We start from the raw sequence: 19,884 nt of genomic DNA on the forward strand, positions 1-19,884 counted from the left end.
TTTTTTTTTTTTTTTTCCTCTCCATGGAGTTGTTTTTTTCTGGAAAGATTCTCCTCTCTTTATTCTCTCTCTCCTTTTTCTTTTTTTCTTTTTAATTCTTCTACTGAACAAAAAATATGAATTTTCATCCAGTTCTGTTGTGTGATAGCTTTTATTTCCCTGTGTATGTTTCAGTCCTAGCCAGAAAGGGCTAAGACCACTGCTTTCTTAAGGAAAGTACTACTGCTGCAGAAAAATACTACCATTTGTTACTGTTTGAAACTCTTTTACCATTGAGACAAACCAAAAAGTCCCAGCAATTACAAACACTCATCTCATTCTAGATTTTCTTGAGGATACTTTCTCTTTCAGTACACCTCATTTTGATAGTTCCCTCCTTTGTATATCAAAGGCTTGTAGGTTCTGGAAACTGTTAGCAAAGAGTATACTATTCAATACCAATTTCAGATGATAGAGCTTTTTCTGATTCTCTTTCCAACCTGAAGTGTTGAACCTAGAGCTTTGTCTAATTCTTTTAATTATATTAGCAGGTCAAATAAAAGCCTTACCTACCAACATTATCTTCTTTGATTATCATTACAGAAAACTGCTACTTTAGAGAGAGTTTTTCTATTTCAGGGTGTATCTCTGTTCATTGACTATAGGGGAATGCAAGAAAAACTAGTCTCCTAACTTAGGCACTTCATTAACTAAATGGAGAATGATTTGTGCAAAATCTCCAGTCTTAATCTTGATGCTTCCTTTATGCCTTACTAGGTAAAAAATTTATTCACATAACACTATAGATTTTTATGTCATATGGTCAGAATGTTAACCCACAGGAATCCACACAGTCTAAATCGGAACATAGCACTGATTTGGTTTCCACTTTAGAAAGATAGCTCTCAGATTGCAATTATCCTTCCATGAGAGAGACACCAAACTATGGAATTTTATCAAATAGCTCATTATAACAAAAAAAACTGAGTGAGAACATGCCTCAGTTTCTGCACAGATGTGGTCTCACACATTGTATTGTGGCTGCTCGGCATGCAAAAAAAGGCAGAAATCAGTGAATCCCTTCCAAAATGTGCCCTGTGTGATTTGTCATGGTCATGAAGAAATCACCTTCTTGGGGTACTTTAGACTCTCCTAAAGAATGTTAAAAAACAAACAAACAAACAAAAAAAGCTACCTGCTTCTTCATCCTCTAGAAATACCTCTGTGGCAATGCTGGAAAATTATCTGTTTAATCTTTCAGGCACTCTGTGTGGTTCTGCTTTCTTTCACATTGCCATCTATCTGAATGCCCGGGAAACTCAAAGGGAACTATAAAAGGAATGGCTACAGAAAGCAACAGGAAAGGTGAGACAATGACAGAGATAAGAGCCTCAGGTTCCCAGCTTCAAAGGAGTTCAAATAACAATGGCTGGGCCATCAAGTGACGGGAAGCATTTGCCTGTCTGGCTCCATCTCATCCGGGATCAAAAGGCATGGCAAAACCTCAAAGACCCTTGAGAAGGGAGGGGGCTTGGTTGACTCAGAAAGGTGCCCAGCTTGTATCAGTGAAAAGGTCCTACTGGTYTCTCCTATAACACATTAGAGAATATTGCATTCCTTCTGCAAAGGAACAAATGCTTTGCTTTTCATTGCAAATTTTTCCTTATTGCAGTGAAGATATTTACGATCCAGAAGACGGGCTCTTAAAATGACCAACATATTAGTTAAATCAGGCTCTTAGTGATAGCTGAGAACATGCAAGAACATATTTTGGATCCTCCTGAAAGAATGAGCTCACTGAAGCCTGGCATTTTTGAGGGTACATTCTTAAATGTGCCTAACAAGTATGCTACCCTATACATACTAGTAAGAAGACCATCTAGATCACATTCAGACAAAAAAAAATATGCTTTCCCTTGGGAAAGTTCTCTGAACATAAATACTGTGATCATCAGATTCACCCAACCAGCATACAAAACATTTCCTGCTTTTCCATAAATGCCTGCAGCACATATACTAGCTGAGTGCACCAGAGCTAATGATCTTGAAAATATATGATCAGGAGCAAAATGATCCATATTGTCAGGAAGCTGTTTGGATCTGTGATATCTATGAAAATAACGTGTCACTGCTATCACAATTTTCAAGCATTTAGAATTACTGATAGTCTTTTTAGCAAATTATCATAAATAATTGCAAGAAATCATCCTTCTCACTCCATCTCGTTTTAGTATTTCTCTACAAGGCGTATTTACATATGCTGGAATTTTCTTGTGCTCTGTGACTTTACGGTATGCGGATACTTAAATTCCTCATATGTGTGTATGATATTAGAGATCGGCAAATCACAACCAAACTTTCAAATATTTGAGTATATTTAGTCATTAGAAGAAAAGACTGCAACAAGATATTGCCATGTACAAACAACTAGTGGAAGCCGCAAAGAGGAAATATTCTTTCTTATGTCCATGAGGTTAAGAAAAGAGTAACTATTCAACTTTGTAGTAAGGTATATTTTTATCAGATATGAAGAATATCAAGTACAACATCAATGGAATGAGTTGACAGTGGAGGTTATGGGATCTCTGCCCTTAGAGATTTTTGAGAAATGGATGGATAAACATCTTCTAGGAGCACTGAACACTTGTCATGCATGACCTCTCCCACTGCAAGGAGATGAAGTAGAAAATCATATTATAGCCTTATTTCCTAACTCTGCATCCATACTGGCAAGTTACAACTGCCTGTGCTCATTTTCTGACATGATGCCAATTGGTACACAGTGGGATCTCTGGTTGGTACACATGGGATCTCTAGTACAAAACTTTTTTGCCCTCCAAAAAAACATTGTGGCCAATTGCACATTGCTCATGATGGATATTGGTCTGTGTCAACGCCCAAACCATGCTCAGAAATTATTAGAGACTGTGCAAACTGGCTAGCTGGTGCCAGTCAAGGTTTTGCCAGGGATCCTGTTAGCACTTTAATGTTACTCAAGAAAAAATTCAGGATTATTCCCTGGAATGGCTTGATTTACCAGTACTCATACAGCTTATGATCATATCTGGACACTACTATTGTCAGAAATGCTCTTAAATTACTAAATGGAGGGATAATGTTCTATGTTCTCTAAGCCAGAAAAAAAAATCAATCTTTACTACTTGTACTGGCTAATGAAGATTCTCTGTAGCTCTGATATTTAGACTTCTATCCTTTTTTCTCAGTAGAGGGCATCCTTAGTTCAGTCACTTCGGTAGTCTTTACTCAGACAGCAAAGAGTGGGAGAAAACTTCATATTGCCTCCAAAAAGAGATTACTGGGCAAACACTTGGTGCATGTGTGTATTTGTGAAAAAAAAACCTGTTCTTGTGGAACACTTTGGGCCAGTATTCACTTGAACAAACTTTCTCTTTTTCTCTATAGTAGTAGAAGAAAGAGAAATAAGGGCTGAAATAGTAGAAAACATTTATGAAAATTTTGTTTAATCTTTTTTCTTGAGCAGAGAAAAAGAGCCAGTATGATCATAGAGTTAAAACAGCATATTTAAGTCCTTTTGAGAAGGAGGARGGGGGATTTCTCCATTTACTTTAATTAAAGTTCTCCACAAGCTCTTTTTTCCCCTTAGGTTTGGGAGCTTGGCAGGCTTTATGTTTTTTAAAAAAAATCCAGCTTGCTCACTAGGCAAATTTTCCCATGCTTTCAAAGCTGTACTGTTTAGGCAATCAAATGTTAATTCAACCACAGTCTAGCTTTTGCTTTCTTCCCAACAGCTTGATATCTATTGCCATTAATGTTATACCCTCAGATGTAGGGTAGACAGTGATGTCGCTGTCCAGCACACAAGTGGTAATGAACTGCAGCACAAATAATGAATTGATAACATGCATGTGTTCCTCACCCCCCAAGCATGTGCATGGCTAAGTCAGCTGTAAATGATTTATTCTACGTACTAAAGCTATACTAAATCAAGCCAAGCAGTATTGCCTTTTTTTAAAAAAATATATATATATAGRAATAAAGTATTTCCCACGAAGCTGGTAACTCCTATCTATTAGCTTATAATCTATACAACCCAAATATTTTGCTTTATAATGCTCTCTCAGTGGTAAATATAAAAAAAAAGAAAAAAAAAAAAAAGAAGATGACAGCCTCTACAGGGCTTAATAACTGAGTGAGTGTGCCATTGAAATGATGAAGGCAAGGCTAAAAAACACTGAAAAAACAAAAAGTGAAAATCTAAATAGTTGAGATGCCTGTGTTTGAAAAAGAGCTTTTCATTGAATCTTGATCTGCTAGGAGTTACCACTATGACTATTTTGAAAAGTAGGTTGGGATAAAGCTTGGAACTTGGACAGTTAAAAGGTGTCTTATCTGCGTTGTTCATCATCAGTAATCTTTACTGATGTAAACTTTAATGTTCATCTAGGATTTTGGTTATACCTGGCACTAGGGAAAACAAATGCAGTGAGGAAGTTCAAAAAACACATTATTCCATCTTTTCTTACATTTTCATTATAAAGGAGATTTGCAGTCAAACTTATGACAAAAAGTGTAATATTTCTCTATTAAAAGCTATATTTAAATGACAATAATTTAACTATAATTGTTTTTGATGGTAAACTGGAAACAGCATCCAGTGATCACTACCACATGTACTTAGACTCAAGTTGGCTAGACTTGTATTCTCCCAGGGAAACCGGGTATTTCGACTGGATTTCATTTTTTTWAAAATTTATATCTCTCTGAGAAAATTCCAACTTAGTTTCCAATCTATTTATTCACAAGAATTCTTAGGGTTTCCACTAACTGTTGCAGATGTTTGCCTTCCACAATCTTGGAACAAACTCTTGGGAGAGAGAAGTCCTCTTCTACAGTATCAGACTGTTAATTCACACTGAAATCAAAAGGACTGGCTAGCTCATGTTGCAAACAACAGTAAGTTATATGAACAGATAGACAATTTTTCACTCTAAATATATAAATATATAAAAATACATTTATATATWAATATATTTTTAAAAAATATATAAATACCTGCATACATWTCTATATTTACAGAGATTAACGMATGGACAAGTATGTCACGCACAAGAATATGTGAAATGGTTGGAAGTAAAACTGAGAAAGCAAATTATGGATGGATGAGGTTAGAAAAACTTAATAGGAAAATAAGCCTCTCAGACTAATAAAGTTGTTTTATTTGTTCTGCATTTTTTTGGTTATTTTTTTCTTTTTCACCAATGAAAATAGATGTCTGAGGTCTGACCCTGTTCTCAGAGAAATAATGGCAAAAGCTGGAGGTGGAAGAGGAGCAGAAAGCAGCAATTGGTGCCTTCTCATAGAAGAGAAGCTTGAGGGTTCAGATCCATCAGCAAAAAAGTCACACTGATGTCGGGGAGTTTGGGTTTCTTCATTTGTGAGGAAGTGCCCATGTCTGTGGGTGCACAAGTCAGAGGGATTCAGCAGTAACAAAGGACCCAGTTTCTCAGAGATTCCTAAGAGCTGCCAGATAAAATTAGGGTTTCATGAAAGGCTGAGAGAGTGCAGACGCTCATAAATAACGATGCTGTCCTCCTTCCTTCAACAGCGCTGCAGTGGGGCTCCTCTGGCAGCAGGCACTGTGTTAACGCTTTTAATATGCTTTAAAAGTGGGTTTAATTTCTTAATGAAACAGTCTTGCATGTTTTGAAATAGATTTTGTTTTTAACTGAAACCCCAAAGTTATTTTTGTCAAGACAATATACTCATCTCAGCTTCCACATCCAGGATGTGGAACATTTCCCTTGGAAATTCCTAGTAAACTGCATAAACCACACAGCCTGTGAATCCCCTTGAGGTCACACTGTCTCTCAGATGTGCATCTCTGGGTGGCATATGTATCCTGGGTGCCACCTTACTTTTGTGTGTGTGGGAAGCAACCTAGTTTTTTTATTATGCTCTATGCTGGCAGTATAGATCATACGATGGCATTCTGGCTCTGTCCCAGTGACCAATAGAAAGGTGGAAAAGAAGAAAGCTAACACTATTTGTTGTCTATTCCCTGTCTAATTTCTCAGTAAATGCATAATCAATTTTTTAAAAAAGAATATTTATTTTCATATAAAATAATGATAAAACATTTATCAMTTCTAGGCTGCAAAAATAAACCCTATATGATGTGATTTTGCACCCTGGAGACGGATGTTGGCCTAGGTGCTCTCATGTGATGATTCAAAACAGCTCCAAGTAGCTGAGAGTCTGGGAAAGACTTTTTTATGATTGGTTTCTTATTCCTCCTGTTAGAACAAGATTATTCCACTGATCTTTTTTTTTTATAGATGCAGAAATACAAGGATGAAGACAAATCACTAAAAAGAATTGTAAACTCAAAGCAAGCCCATAATATGTGTATGCCTTCCTCTACTACTTAAAACATAAAAGAAAAAAAAAAAAAAGAAATTGAAGCAACAACAATAGAAAACCAGCTTACTCTGGATTTTTGCATCCTGTGTGTATTTTTCTAGCTGTTTTGCGGAGGAAATCCACCTTCTAACAATTCAGTCCCAGAAGCTTCATGGAACAGGTGTTCCGTAAGCTCCAGGGGGAACCAGCGGACTGAAAGGGAAAAGCTCCCAATAGCCCGAGAAAATACTTCATTATTTGCGTTTCTTTATTGAAATACAGTCTCTTTTATAGCCAAGGCGATACAGACAGCTGTTCCATTTATTTCAAATGCTCCCTGTTTCTGGTGTAATCATTTAGAGCTGGTAGCTGAACCTCTGAGCAGTGTCTGCTCGACTTCTTAAGTAAGGATGAAAACTCAGAGTTTAGAGATCGACGGGAACATTTCTGGTAGTTCTGGTTAATTACTTTCAATTTTCTTATTATTCTTTTCTTTATCTTGCAGCTAGACAGTCTTCCCACAGGAGCTGGGGAAAACTAATACAACCATTTGTAAAAGTCTGTTTCAAAACTAAATCTTAACGTGCAATATAATCTCTCCTTGGGTGAGGAGTTTTGTTTTTCCCTTGACCAGGCTATATTGCTGCCAGTTCAGTGACTCCAGGATTTGTGAGTCACGTCTTGATCTTTAATGGAGCTGGGGCACGTGCATCATCATATATTGCACTTGCCTTTCCCATTGCTACTGTCGGTGAGAGTTGCCAATTTCATTAGCGTGGCTAACGGTTCTAATTTAGTTCTGGTTTATGTTGGCTTCAGTGAAAGCAAATATAGCAGCCCTTCGCTTTAGGTGGCACCACTAGAACTAGATTTGTCATACCACCGAGCAGCCAAAAGAAATACAGTTATTTCTGGGAAGCAGAATTATTTACATGGTATATTCTTGTTAGTGCGACATTATCATAGCTGTACATGTACTTAAGTGGCTTAAGCACAACAGTGAGAGAATAGAATTGTAAAAGAAACAGGGAGAGATGATGGGAAAAGTGGGGCAAAATGCTTGAAGTACTGGAAACAGTAGAAAAAAAAACAGTGATTGAATGATATTTACTCTAATGCAGTACTGGGGCAAAAGAATATTTAAGAGTATAATGGATAGCATAAAAGAAGGCATTAAATGTAGAAAAATTCATGTTTTCCATATTTCTGAAAAAAAAAAGCCTAGAAAGTGATTAGCAGTATTAATAGCTGCATTTTGGTCAAATACAAGTATATGTGGACTTCCTTCTCAACTAACAACCAAAGCTGGCCCTTGGGACCTATATAACTTACATTTGGACCCCACTCTTTAGTCACTTGCATTTCTGGAACCTTTGCTCCTACTGTATGGAGATGCTTGTATTAATTATGTGTACACGTATGAAGAATTCAGTGACATTATGGATAACTGAATACAGAAAGAGACTGAAATGCAAATATATAGGCAGTAGAATATGAATAAGAAATGGAAAAAGTTGAGAAAGATGCTGCTGTTTTTCAGTAAGAGAAAAAGATATAAAAAGAGACAAATATATAAAGCTCAATATGGCAGGTCAGATCCAAGAATAGCAGAAGAACTTTGAAGGGAATTAAATGCAGTTTTTGTGCCTCTTTCTGGCAAACATCCCTTTTGGTAATGAAGAGGAATGACATTCTGGTTTAGGCACTTAGGCTGATCTTATTAGATATGTATATGAATATTAATAGAAGATAYTAAGTATTCCTCAATGACTGCATACCTCACTCATTTTTTATGGAGTCCGTTAGGGATTCCTTGCACAGCAGGTGTGGATTTTGGGAGGGCTTTTGGATACACTGGATCCCAGATGTTCCAAAGGGAAAACAGTGCCAAAACTAAATAAGTTAGATGACTAAAGACTGAAATAATTTCTCTGGAATTGTTATTTAGAATGTGCAACAACGAGAGGCCTACAAGGCTTCCAAGTCCATGTATATTGCTGAAGGGGAACACAGGAACACATCTGAGTGGCAGACCCTTTTATCAGGACCAGGAATGGAAAATGTCAGCAGAGCTTTTTACAATATTGAAGTAAAGGGATGAGTGGGCCAAATTTTTCCAGACAGTGTTTGTGTGTTGCTAATCAATATGTAATTCCCTAAAAGGAAGAGACCAAATGAGAGAGTCATCCACTAAAGACATCAGATAAATGTAAAAAAACAAACAAACAAATACCAAATAAACAAATAACAGCAATAAAAAAATGTTTCGCCTATCTCAGAAAACACTACAAAAATAGTAATCTTGGCTTGTTAGATGAGGACTAAAGTATTTAAAGACTAATAAATAAGAATRTATGTTTTGAAAATATGTCTGAAATAAGCCAAAATTACAGACTGTCCTGAATTCATGAATCCCCACTGCAAATCAAAGAGGTATTAAGGGACAAATATGTTTTTATTTCATTGACAAACTGGTAGAAGAACAGATTAATCACTATMATTTTCTTCAGTAATTTCAAGGGGTGTGGAGAAGGCTCTCAGAATAATTCTGCTCTGAATTGCAGAGCACCAAGCGAAGAAAGACAATTGCAGCTGATTTATGTGAACTATTGCCCAATGGCAAAATATCTTTTCCTTTCGAGGAATGCATATTCCAGATATCCGCTGTTGGCATTTTGTCATCTACTTCATCGGATGCTGTGCTTCCTGTTTTGGATCGTATACTGAGCACATGTGGTATCCAACTCTATCAAACCTGACAGCAGACCAGTGCTTGATATTTCTGAAAAGTATGTGCAACTTTTTGGATTTAAACACAAGGACTTTCAAACATATTTGGCCATCCTCTAATGGGCCTTATGCAAAACAACACTCATTGTAGATTATTAATGATAACCTCTTAAAAATCTTTCTAAAAAAATCATTCTAAATCAATTTTGAGACATTACAAGTCTATAAGTTTTCTTAGAAACTTGTCTAAAAAATATTTTTTAAAGGTAAGAAAAGATAGGTTTTCCAGATATAAAGGAGAGCAGTACTGACAGTGACATCTCCATAAATACTCAAGTCGTTGTTGTTGATTTTGAAACCAAGAAATACACTATATAAGGGAGTTACAAAAAAAAWTTGAAAATTTTTGGTTCAGTGTCTAGCTAAGAGAATATGAATCCTAAAAAGGCATTCATACCTTTTTCTACARAGTTTTTGACCATCAAAAGAAAGCCCAATGGAAATTAAAGAGAAGGTTCAATCAAGCCACCAATTTCTAAAGCAGGGATGAAATTCTGTGTTGACTTTTACTAATTCTAGTTTAAATTCTATCAGTCATTTCTCTGTGTCTTTATTGGCTTCATCTCTAATATGGTCTATAGGATTTTTTCACATGGATGCRGAAAAGCCTTTCGCTTTCTGAAACAAATGAAATCTGCCTATTTGAGAAGCACAGGGTGACGGCATGACTGCATGGCACAGTTCAAGATCATGAAGGCCTACTGATCTTCCTTGGGTGTGGAAAGCATTAGAGAAGCATTGACACAGAGCTCCACCCTGGTTCATATCATTTGCTCCTCAGCTGAGCTGCCTAGCTCTTATGAGGAGCAAGTATGGATGCAAAWTTTTTTTGACGCTGCCACAGAAACCTATTTATATCTCACTTAGTCTTTGTGGGGACATTGTTTCCTGCTATGTAGACCGGGCAAAAGTGACTGGAAAGAAGAAAACTTTGGAATGAAGGAGATTCATCTAATATAATTACATTTATTGGATCACCTATAGAAGATTAAACAAATAGGAATGCCTAATGCAATTATTTASTCTTAATTCTGATCTTAGATGTTGGTCTTCCAAGAAATAAGAAGAAATAACAGTGAGGAGGAGGGAAGTCTATCTTGTGTGGTTGAATAGGCCAGGTGATCTGATATAAGGCACAATTTTTAAATGCCTCAGTCTTCCCACTTTTGCACTTTAGCACAGCAAAACTAGTTCTTCCAAGGCACATAGGAATCTGATCCCAGACTATGTCTGAGATTTTAAAATAATGGTTTAGAGCTTCTCAGAACAGTATGTACTATAATTCACACCATTTTGTGGTGATTTTTATCATTCTGAGGGCAGTCTCCCCAGATCCTATGGCATATGATTATCAGCAATAACAAAAGATTTTTTTTTTTTCAGCAAAGTAGCCGGTTGTGTTATTTGCACAAAGATAACTGCGATTTCGATTTCAGAATTCCCCTCCTCTGCAAGAGCCAGGAATTTCAGTTCACCATATGTGTCTGGATTCCTTTAYGTTACCCTAACACACATACAATTGTAAAGCTAGATGCTTACAATGAAATTAGTGTCATGGATAAAAAAACCAGCAGCTTTAGTCTCTAGGTGCACCTGTTTACAGCATCTAGGCAGACTSAGTCAGGGTGTGTGTGTGTCAGTCTGCCACTGCAGCTGTTCCATTACCATAAAAACTATAGTATTTATTAAGTTTTAAGCCTTTCTGAACTCCGTAACTTGGACTTACAAAAGGAGGCTGTAATGCTATGTCTGGACTGTGATAATAGTTTAGATAAAGATCCAGCATGTGACCCTTAATGAGAACATTAAGTGTATTGGAAGGAGCTATATCAAGCTATATGCAGTAAAACAGACAGCAAATATGAACCATGAAGAATTAATGATTAACTACTCGCCGCATGCTTCACTGGGAACAGCACTGCCATTGAAAGGGTTTGCAAACTCTGTGGAAGACATAAACTCACAAACTGGGGCGACACAGCAAGGTAAAAATCACAAACACAGAGTTTGTGTGTGTGAATTGCACGCACTTGAAACTCCAGCACTTGAGGAAAATAGGTTATGATGAGCTTTCCCTAAACCTAGAGAAAAAAAATCAGTGTGAAACAATAGTACTTAATGATTTGGCATAAGAACAGTTCAGGTCTTTGACTGCTCTATCTTCTGRCACTGTAGATCCCACCAAGCAGTAACCTGTAGAGCACAACCTGACTCCATCTATACTTTTGTAATGGCCATTACCTTTTTTCTTTTTTTTTTCCTGGAGCTAGAGTTTGAAGGAAGAAAGAGTAGTATAAATGTGCACTGCTAAATAAGAGATATTAAGGAAGGGGATTGAATATAAGGTCCATGGCCATCCATGCTGCTTAACCACTATCTGTCTCTTTGGCTCTGGTTTGGACAACTCTGAGCTGTCTCCAGGACTAGTCTGCTCCAGAGGGTCCAAGCCAGTCCATGACAAATGGCTTTTAATTTAGCAGTGGAAACACAACTATTGCCTGTTCTATGGTAGCCTTAGATGGCTGTTTCTTGAGTGGACTTGAGCTGTAACKAATGTGATGTAAATGTATTGCAAGAAAAAAGTAGGAAGTGTTTTTAAAAATATGAATGTGGACTGATAGCTCTACAGGAAAGGCTTGACTAAAAACATTTAGATGCATATGAGGTGCCCGAAAGAATCAGGCAAGTCCATTCAGAACTGGAAAAAGTAAGGTAGGGCCTATGGGAGATTTACTTTGGTAGTGGAACCAGATGCCCACTGGGCTACTCTGAACTGTCTAAAATGACCCCACATATGTTTATACAACTATAGACCACATTATTGCCCTTAAAATTCCTTAATCACAGGCTTGCATATTTCCTTTAAGAAATTCATTAAAAAATTATTTATTATTTATTATTATTTATATAGGCAGGAAGGTTGTGATATTCTTACTGAGAATAAGTAACACTTTACACTGGAAGTTGATATTAATTTCAGTATTATTAACTATGCTGTAGCTCTGTTGATGAATGTGAGAATGGTAAAACCACACTGAGAATGAATGTAGAAGGGAAATGTTTCTACTATCCACAATTATTTTGAATTCTTTTCTCTGAAAGGAATTCTTTTTCTTTAAGAATCTGGAATCAGCTAAATTCTTCTCCAGACTGCATTTTAAATTTACCATTGCTTTGGATTCCCCCAGTTCTAGAAATTAAAAAAAAAAAGAAAAATTTACATTACTAAACCATATTTTCTTTTAATTTGGTGGCTGCTTTCCAAAGCAGGAAGTTAAGAAAATAAGTAACTTTATAGCCAGACTAAAGTAAATAATACTGTCCTAAGAGGGAATGCTATTTAAACTGCCTTTGTTCTTGCATTTCTTATATTTGACTCTTCCCCATTCCACTGACTGTGATTAAAATTATAGTTTCTGCACTAATTTTACATTTCCTTGCCAGTCTTAATACTGCTTTACAGACTAAGGCTGCTTTAGAGAAAATAATAATGTTGGGATTGCTAATATGGGCAGGCTGAGGAGGGCAGCTAACATTTAATTCGTGCGCTTTAAACCTGCTCCTTGTGAGTGGGTCATTATGGTGAAGTAGCTGATGATTTCATAAATGTCTTGTCAGAAATTCTTGGTTTCTTAGTGTTACATGTGTTCCAACATCACTAGTTACACTACTATGCAAAAATACCCATCTTGCTGAGCTTCGCTCCGATCTCAGAAGAAGGGAAGGTGACTTGAATTTCACATGCGATTGTGTGGCATTTGTATTAACTCTTGTACAATTAGCATAGAGAAATGTGTGTTTAAGGCTCCTGAGCTATCTTCTGAAGCACATAGGCACATGTGCTTCTTTACTGATAGTCAGGGAACTGTGYTATGTACTTTTAAGACTGTTTTGCTCAGTTATACCATGATAAAAGGTATTCTCAGATACTCGTGAGAAGCAGGCACATACATCCTTGAGTTGAGTAGTTAAATTAGCCACTGTGGATATTGGTTGCAATATAGAAGTGGTGTTGTCATCAGCAGCATCAACTTAAAAGAAATTTGGAAAATTTGGAAAATATTTCTTACTTGTGCCTTCCAAATGGCTGGGGACACGAAAGCATCAAAGAGAGGTAACTTTTCAGAGAGCACCTTGTCCTCAGCGCTGTGTCCTACATGCATCGGTTTCGAGCAGCACATACTGGCTTATGGACCAACTGATGCCATGAATCATGCGCGATCTACAGCTGCCCCATCGCACACCTTTGAATATGGTACAGAGGTGGCACAGTCAAATACATCTGAATAAGTGAGCTCCAGTGAGACTAAGCACTGCCCAGTGCTGAACAAGCTAAATAAATGCTGGTATAAAGCAGTGGCATGAGCCACCCCTCCTCTACAGCCAGGGTTTGAGTAAAGCTCAGTCGAACTTAGAGCTTTTCCAAACCTCTCAGCAGAGACTGGGGCACATTCAGAAAAAAATAGGAAAAGCTCGTGTTGTGCTGGAGTGCTTACAGGCAGATCCCAGCTCTTCTTGGAGTTTTTTAGGCTAAAGCAGTTTGTTTTTTAAAATAGCTACATTTTATGTGCCTATAAATGTTAATATGTGATCAAAGTAATAGTTTGTTTCGTTAATAATAAAGACAAGAACTGAGTAGTGATTCCCAATTGCAAAATGGGTAGTACTCAGCCCAGCTCTCTGATTGGCTTTAGGGAGCTTGAATGCATGGCCTTATTTCATTGCAAAGCCCTGGCAGACTTTGCACATTAAAATTCTAAACTGTCTAAGTAGGTGTGAAACTAATTTCGTGTTTATTTTTCAAAAACCACCTATGATCATTTAGGGCCATCCACTTCACTTCGGGAGGCCCTTACCTAGCTGCAGGTGGGCCCTAGGAGACAATAAAGCCCACCTCAGAGAGGATAATTTCTTGAATATCATAACCTGAATATTTATAGCTTCTGGAATCGTTGTAGCTACTTATCCATGTTTCCAGCCACAACCTCTCTTAATAAGAAGGGCTTTGAAAAACTTGCTAAATCTGGACATAAAAGGAAACAGAAGTTTTCCTAGTGCAGTGGAATTTTTTAAAAGTCACATAGTAACTTTATTGATGAAACAAGGAAGAAGCACTTTTCCACCAGACTTTGCAGAGCTTATTTACAAAATACAAGTTTTTTTTCGTTAATGTGTAGGCAAGGCAAAGTTATGAAGAGGTTTCCTGCAGAGTGAGGAAGCTTATGTGGCTAGTTATTTGATCAGTAGATTATCTTTTTCCTTCACTTATGACTTTGGAGGAAAAAAAGGAAAAAAAAAAAGCTGTTAAAGAGAGATAAAAGATCTCAGAGGCATTTGGGCTTTTAAATTTTTTTTTATTTAACATGTGAAAATACATTTTATATTCTATTTACACAAATGCAAAAACATTTACAATTTACTTGTGTTTCTATAACTCATCTCTAGACTGACTCCACTTTGCCTTGCAGTTTGCTTAGTCACTAAGTTCAGACTGACAAGTTGTCAGTCATTCAAGATGAAGCCCAGAGGACACTGAATTCAGGGTCTCTGGACTTTGGCCTCAGAGTCAGACACCTAATCTGGAGTATCTGAATGAAAGTGTCTGCATGTACACTAAAGAGAGAAGCTTTTCTTGATGTCAGTGGAGATCTAGGCATGGAGAACTGGCCTAAACAAGGGCATCTGTCATCTCTTGGGATGCCCAAGGATCTCCCTCTAGGTGTCTTCTGTGTCCCTGTCACCTGTAGATCTCATGCCTGACTCTTAACTCCACATGACGATTTAGATATCCCAGGATATCAGATCTAGGATATCTGGATATCAGATGGCAAAGATGCACGCATTCAGGCAACAGAATTGCACTTCATGTGCTTGGACCTGGAGCTGGATCCTAGCCTAAGCTGTTTGACATCACTGCACCAGTGTACCACAGTATGGACATAAAGTAGGGTCTTTGGTTCTGCTATAGCTGCTCTGCTTTGTTATTTCGTAGCATATCCATTTATTATTATTTAGCATTTATTTATTTTTTACTTATAAGCATTTATTTGTGCCTCAGACTGCAAAGATGAAAATAGAGGGATGTATTGCAGTGACTTCAGCTTACGAGCCCAAGTGAATACAGCCAGGAGATAGGTGCTCAACAGCTGTCTGCAGTCAGAAGAAAGTCCTTTCCCAATAGGACTATTAGTAGGTGAAAGTGCGGGTCAAGATAAAAAAAAAAAAAAAAAAAAAAGAAGAAATGGTGCCACCAGCAGAATTTGCAGAAACAGCAACTGATTTATGAAGATTCTGCCGCCAACAATTTCGCTGTTCTCTAAAAAGGTTGAAATGTGATTTAGCAAATGTGACCCTTCTGTCCTTCTGTCTCAGAGGTGCTCAACAGGTCCCAYTGCCACCATGTGGGATGATTTTAGCTGCTGAATTGGTTTACAAGCTAAATGCTAGTAGGTCACAAATCATCTGGGGAAACGTGAATGTCTTACTGGGAATGATACGTGTTGTATTTCTGCGGAAGTCTCAGCCTGTGTTTGTGTTATTACTACATATGCCAGTGTTGGGAGTAAAAACTAAAATATTATTTTCCCACTGTCTACAGTCCCTTTAAATAAGGGGCAATAAAAGGAAGTGGGTAAGAAGAGTTAGTCAGCAATTCCATTCTGTGTCCTGTGAGTACAATATTGCTCTGAAGAGTATCTTTCATTATCAGCTCTATAGCTTTACTGTAAAAATATTAAACAAAAGAAATTGGTGTTTCCAACAGTGAGGACTTCTCTAAGGCAAATCTTTCAGATAGGGAACTGTGAGCCAGATCATTTTTGGACAGAAGGAGGAGGCTTTGGTTCTTTAATTAAGTGGTCTGAGTACTTTTCTTTTTCACAGTGCTAGAAAAATAAAACAAGAAGACTGATYGACTATAACAAGGAGCTGAACACCAGATGTTTTATGAATATATGGCTTCCCCAGCCCACACCCATGTGCATGTAAGAGAAAAAAGAAAAAAACAAAGGACTGTTTATAATTGTCAGAATATTAAAACCTTTGCTTATTCAATGTTCTTTCTTCACTGGCCTGTTCACGCAGCCAAAAAATTGATTTATGACATAGACCATTCATTGCTTGAGTTTTGCTTTCCAAACTTGGTAGAAGTATTTCATGGCTATAGTCAGATGTCTTTCTTTATGTAAATTTTGATAATTTTGAGGCTATCTTTAAACCAGTTCCTGAAACCACAGTCCGTAATAACTCATTCGGTTTCTTGTGCTCTGCTCAGCCCCATCATGACAAATTGCTGGGTTTGGTGTCCTTTGCCAAAAGAGAGGAACATTCTCTTCTCCTGTTACATAACATTAAGACACTTGARTAGGAGAGACAGCAACCAAGGCTTACTGACTAGCAGGTATCCTGCAAACTTTGGAACATTCTTATATGCTTTAGAGTTATCTTTTGTGGATGTAGAGTTATCTTTTATCAGTTATCTGATACAAGATATCTAAATGCTATTCTTTTACAGATTTGTTAATGAAGTTATTTTATTAGTGAATTGATSTTTCCCTTGAAGAAAGGCAACAGCCTAAAGCTTTGCTGTTCTACCCACGCAAACAGTTCTGTTAGATTTTAATTTTTTTTTGTTTTTGTATTTCAGCAATGCAAGTGTTGATCCAAGAATATATAACAACAAAAACAACTGAAGTTTATCATAGTCTTTTATAGCTTCTATAAAAATCTACAGCTATTTTTCCAGTGCTGTCAAAGAGCAATTACTTTCTTAAGATTCATTACTGACTTTAACTTCTGGGATGACAAAGTACCTGAAAATACTGAAAGTGATTTTTTTTTTTTTATGGTATTTCTGGTTTCATGGGTTTATCATCTCAATTCATTTGATAGGGCTCCARAAGATAGTTCTAACTCACAGATTTGTTTTAATCTGATGCAGCCACACTTTCAAGACAGACAGTAAAACTGAAAAGTATGTATTAGCAAGAAAAAATAATAGCTTCCCTGCATTAGGCCACTATTAGCCTAACCTGGGATCTGAAACTGCTTAAACTTCAATTTTGCTGTGCTCCAATGTAACTGCAATGAGAAAAGACAGGACTGCCTTATTTAAATTGCAAGATGTCTTAAAAAAAAAGTCACATAAAATCCTCCATTTTTCTATGTCTGAACAGTTTCTTCAGCAGTTTTTATAATCTGCATATTTAAATTGAATTAAATCGCTCAGTATTTTCCTTATATATGTACACACACGCTTAAGTGTTCTTGTGGTGTGAATATGTCAATATATATAGCTACATCCTTCCCCACAGTAACTTTCAAACAAGTTGCTCTGTGACCAGAGCTAATGAGGAGTTCCCAGAAACACTAAAATCCTAAACATTTAGTGAAAGCTTATGTCTGAAAGGGGAAGAGAGACCCAGAGGAACGCCGCAACTAAAGGAAAGGCCATTTTAATTTGGCTCTGCAGCATTTGAAGTCATTAAAATCCAGTGTTTGGTATTTTAAGAGGCTTGCACATGCTGCCACTTCCCAGTCTGAAGAGACTCAGTCTATCCTGGTATAAGCTTGGCAAGGACCTACCTACTGAAGCTTTCAGATTTCCTTTGGGCAGTGTTTAACCAGAAAAAGAGGGAAAAGTAGAAAGAAGATATGGAGATCACAGGCTGGATATTTCACAGAATCACAGGATCACARAATGGTTGAGGTTGGAAGGCACCTCTAGAGATCATCTAGTCCAAGCCCCCTGCTCCAGCAGGGACACCCAGAGCATGGGGCACGGGGTGGCATCCAGACGGGTTGGGAAGATCTCCAGAGGAGCAGACTCCACATTTCTTTTTCTTTTTTCTTTTTTTTTTTTGGAGGGGGGGACTAAAACTATTTTTGTGACTTAAATATTTTGTKTATCTGCCAGAATTCCTAGAATAGACTCAGAGAATTGAACTTAATGGACAAGTCAGCAATTTTCTTATGGTACACATGTGCAGGTAAGATGCTTCCAATACACTTATTCACAGAAAGACTGCCAAGTGTATGACTGTAGAATGACAAGGTTCCTCTTGAATCTAAAAGTGGAAATGCTTGATAATTTGTAAATGTTTATTGTTTCTCCGCTTAAAATAGAGGTACCAAAATTGTCTTTTGCAAACAAAATTTTAGTATCCTTGATAATAGAATGATAAAAAAGCACATTAGATTATGTATCTTAAGGAAAATACAGTGTATTTTAGCCCTTTTCCTAATAGTTTAGATTTCTTTGTGAAATTTATTTCCATTGACAGCACCAGGGAATGTTGTAAAAGTCTTTATTAATTCTTGACAAAAAAAAAAAAAAAMCCCACAACTAAAAATCTTTCAGTAAATATATTACTTCTTTTTGTGCATTAAAAGTAGGTGTATTGCATGAATAAAAAGTCTGTATTTTCCCCCCTAACATGGAGCTGTGGCTTTAAAATAATGTGAACTAATGTCTAGATTAACTTTGAGCACCTGATGACAATGCATATATACATATATATTTAGCAAAGTTCTGTATTATGCAAATYCTTACAATATTCTTACCATATTCTGCAATATTGTGAAAGAAATTGAGACTCCAGAAAATGAGAAAAAAWTCACCAGCTGATATTTTTCAGTATCTTCCAGAAATTACCATCTCCTCTGTTCTTTTTTAAACATTCATTTAGCTGTGTCCTAACCTGAAACTTTTAAATTATATTTGTTTTAAAAGACACATTATTTCTAGTGGTTGGGACATTGATAAGGGAATAATTCATGCCTTAAATGGGGAACATAATTTCCCAAGGCTGTCTGTGCAGTCAATGAAGAGAGCCTCCAGACTGTGATTCCAGCTTTAATGGGTTGTTACATATTTGCTACCAAAGAAAGGATCTTGAGCAAATAAGTTTACGTGACCAACACCTCTGTCAGTCTGTGCAATTTAATGTGCTGAATTCAGACCCAGGTAGGAGAGTGCTAGTTGCATGCTTAGGATAGCATTTTGGGACTTGGTAGTTGGGGGTATGATCCCAATCCCTTTCTACTATATGCTAGAGGAAATTTTCAAAAGTATCTACATTTTCAGATTATATTGATTTCAGTGGAAGTTAGCTATGAAGATGTTTTTAAAATTTCTACAAAAGCATTACCTGCATACTTTTATTGGAGGTCCTCAGAACAATTTGGGCATTGAGAGAAACTAATACTTCCAAGAGTCTTCATCTCATTTTCCCATGTGTAAAAACATGGTTATGAATTCTTTCATGTATCATGGGAGCTAAAATACTGAAATGGAGTCTCCATAACTGTGGCAGAAAGGCACTCTAAGTAAACCCTACAACAAGCATGTTCAATTTCATGTTTCAATGTTCAGATAAACACTTTAGCAAAAGGTTATCTTTCCTGATGTTATACCTGATCCCATCTGAACTTACAATGAAATATTTTAGAAAGTCCTAAAGATTCATTTACATCTAAGCACTGGTATCAGTAGCAAACACAGATTTCAAGAACCAATGTTTATAGCAATGTCTCAAAAACTGTGAATGCTGAATTGATCAGGATCTAAAAATATTCTACAGAGCACTTGGCCAGTTCTAGCAAGACTGAGGAGTGGACAATGTAACTTTGAACAGCTGGGATTTTTTTTGAGTGAAGAACGGAAAATACATGAAATATCAGACAGTTTGGCACTTAAAGCAGACAGAAGACAGCAAGAGGAATCGTGATATAATA

The sequence above is a fragment of the Nothoprocta perdicaria genome, unplaced genomic scaffold (genome assembly GCF_003342845.1).
Source record: "Nothoprocta perdicaria isolate Ctin4 unplaced genomic scaffold, notPer1 scaffold_37, whole genome shotgun sequence".
NCBI lineage: Eukaryota > Metazoa > Chordata > Aves > Tinamiformes > Tinamidae > Nothoprocta > Nothoprocta perdicaria.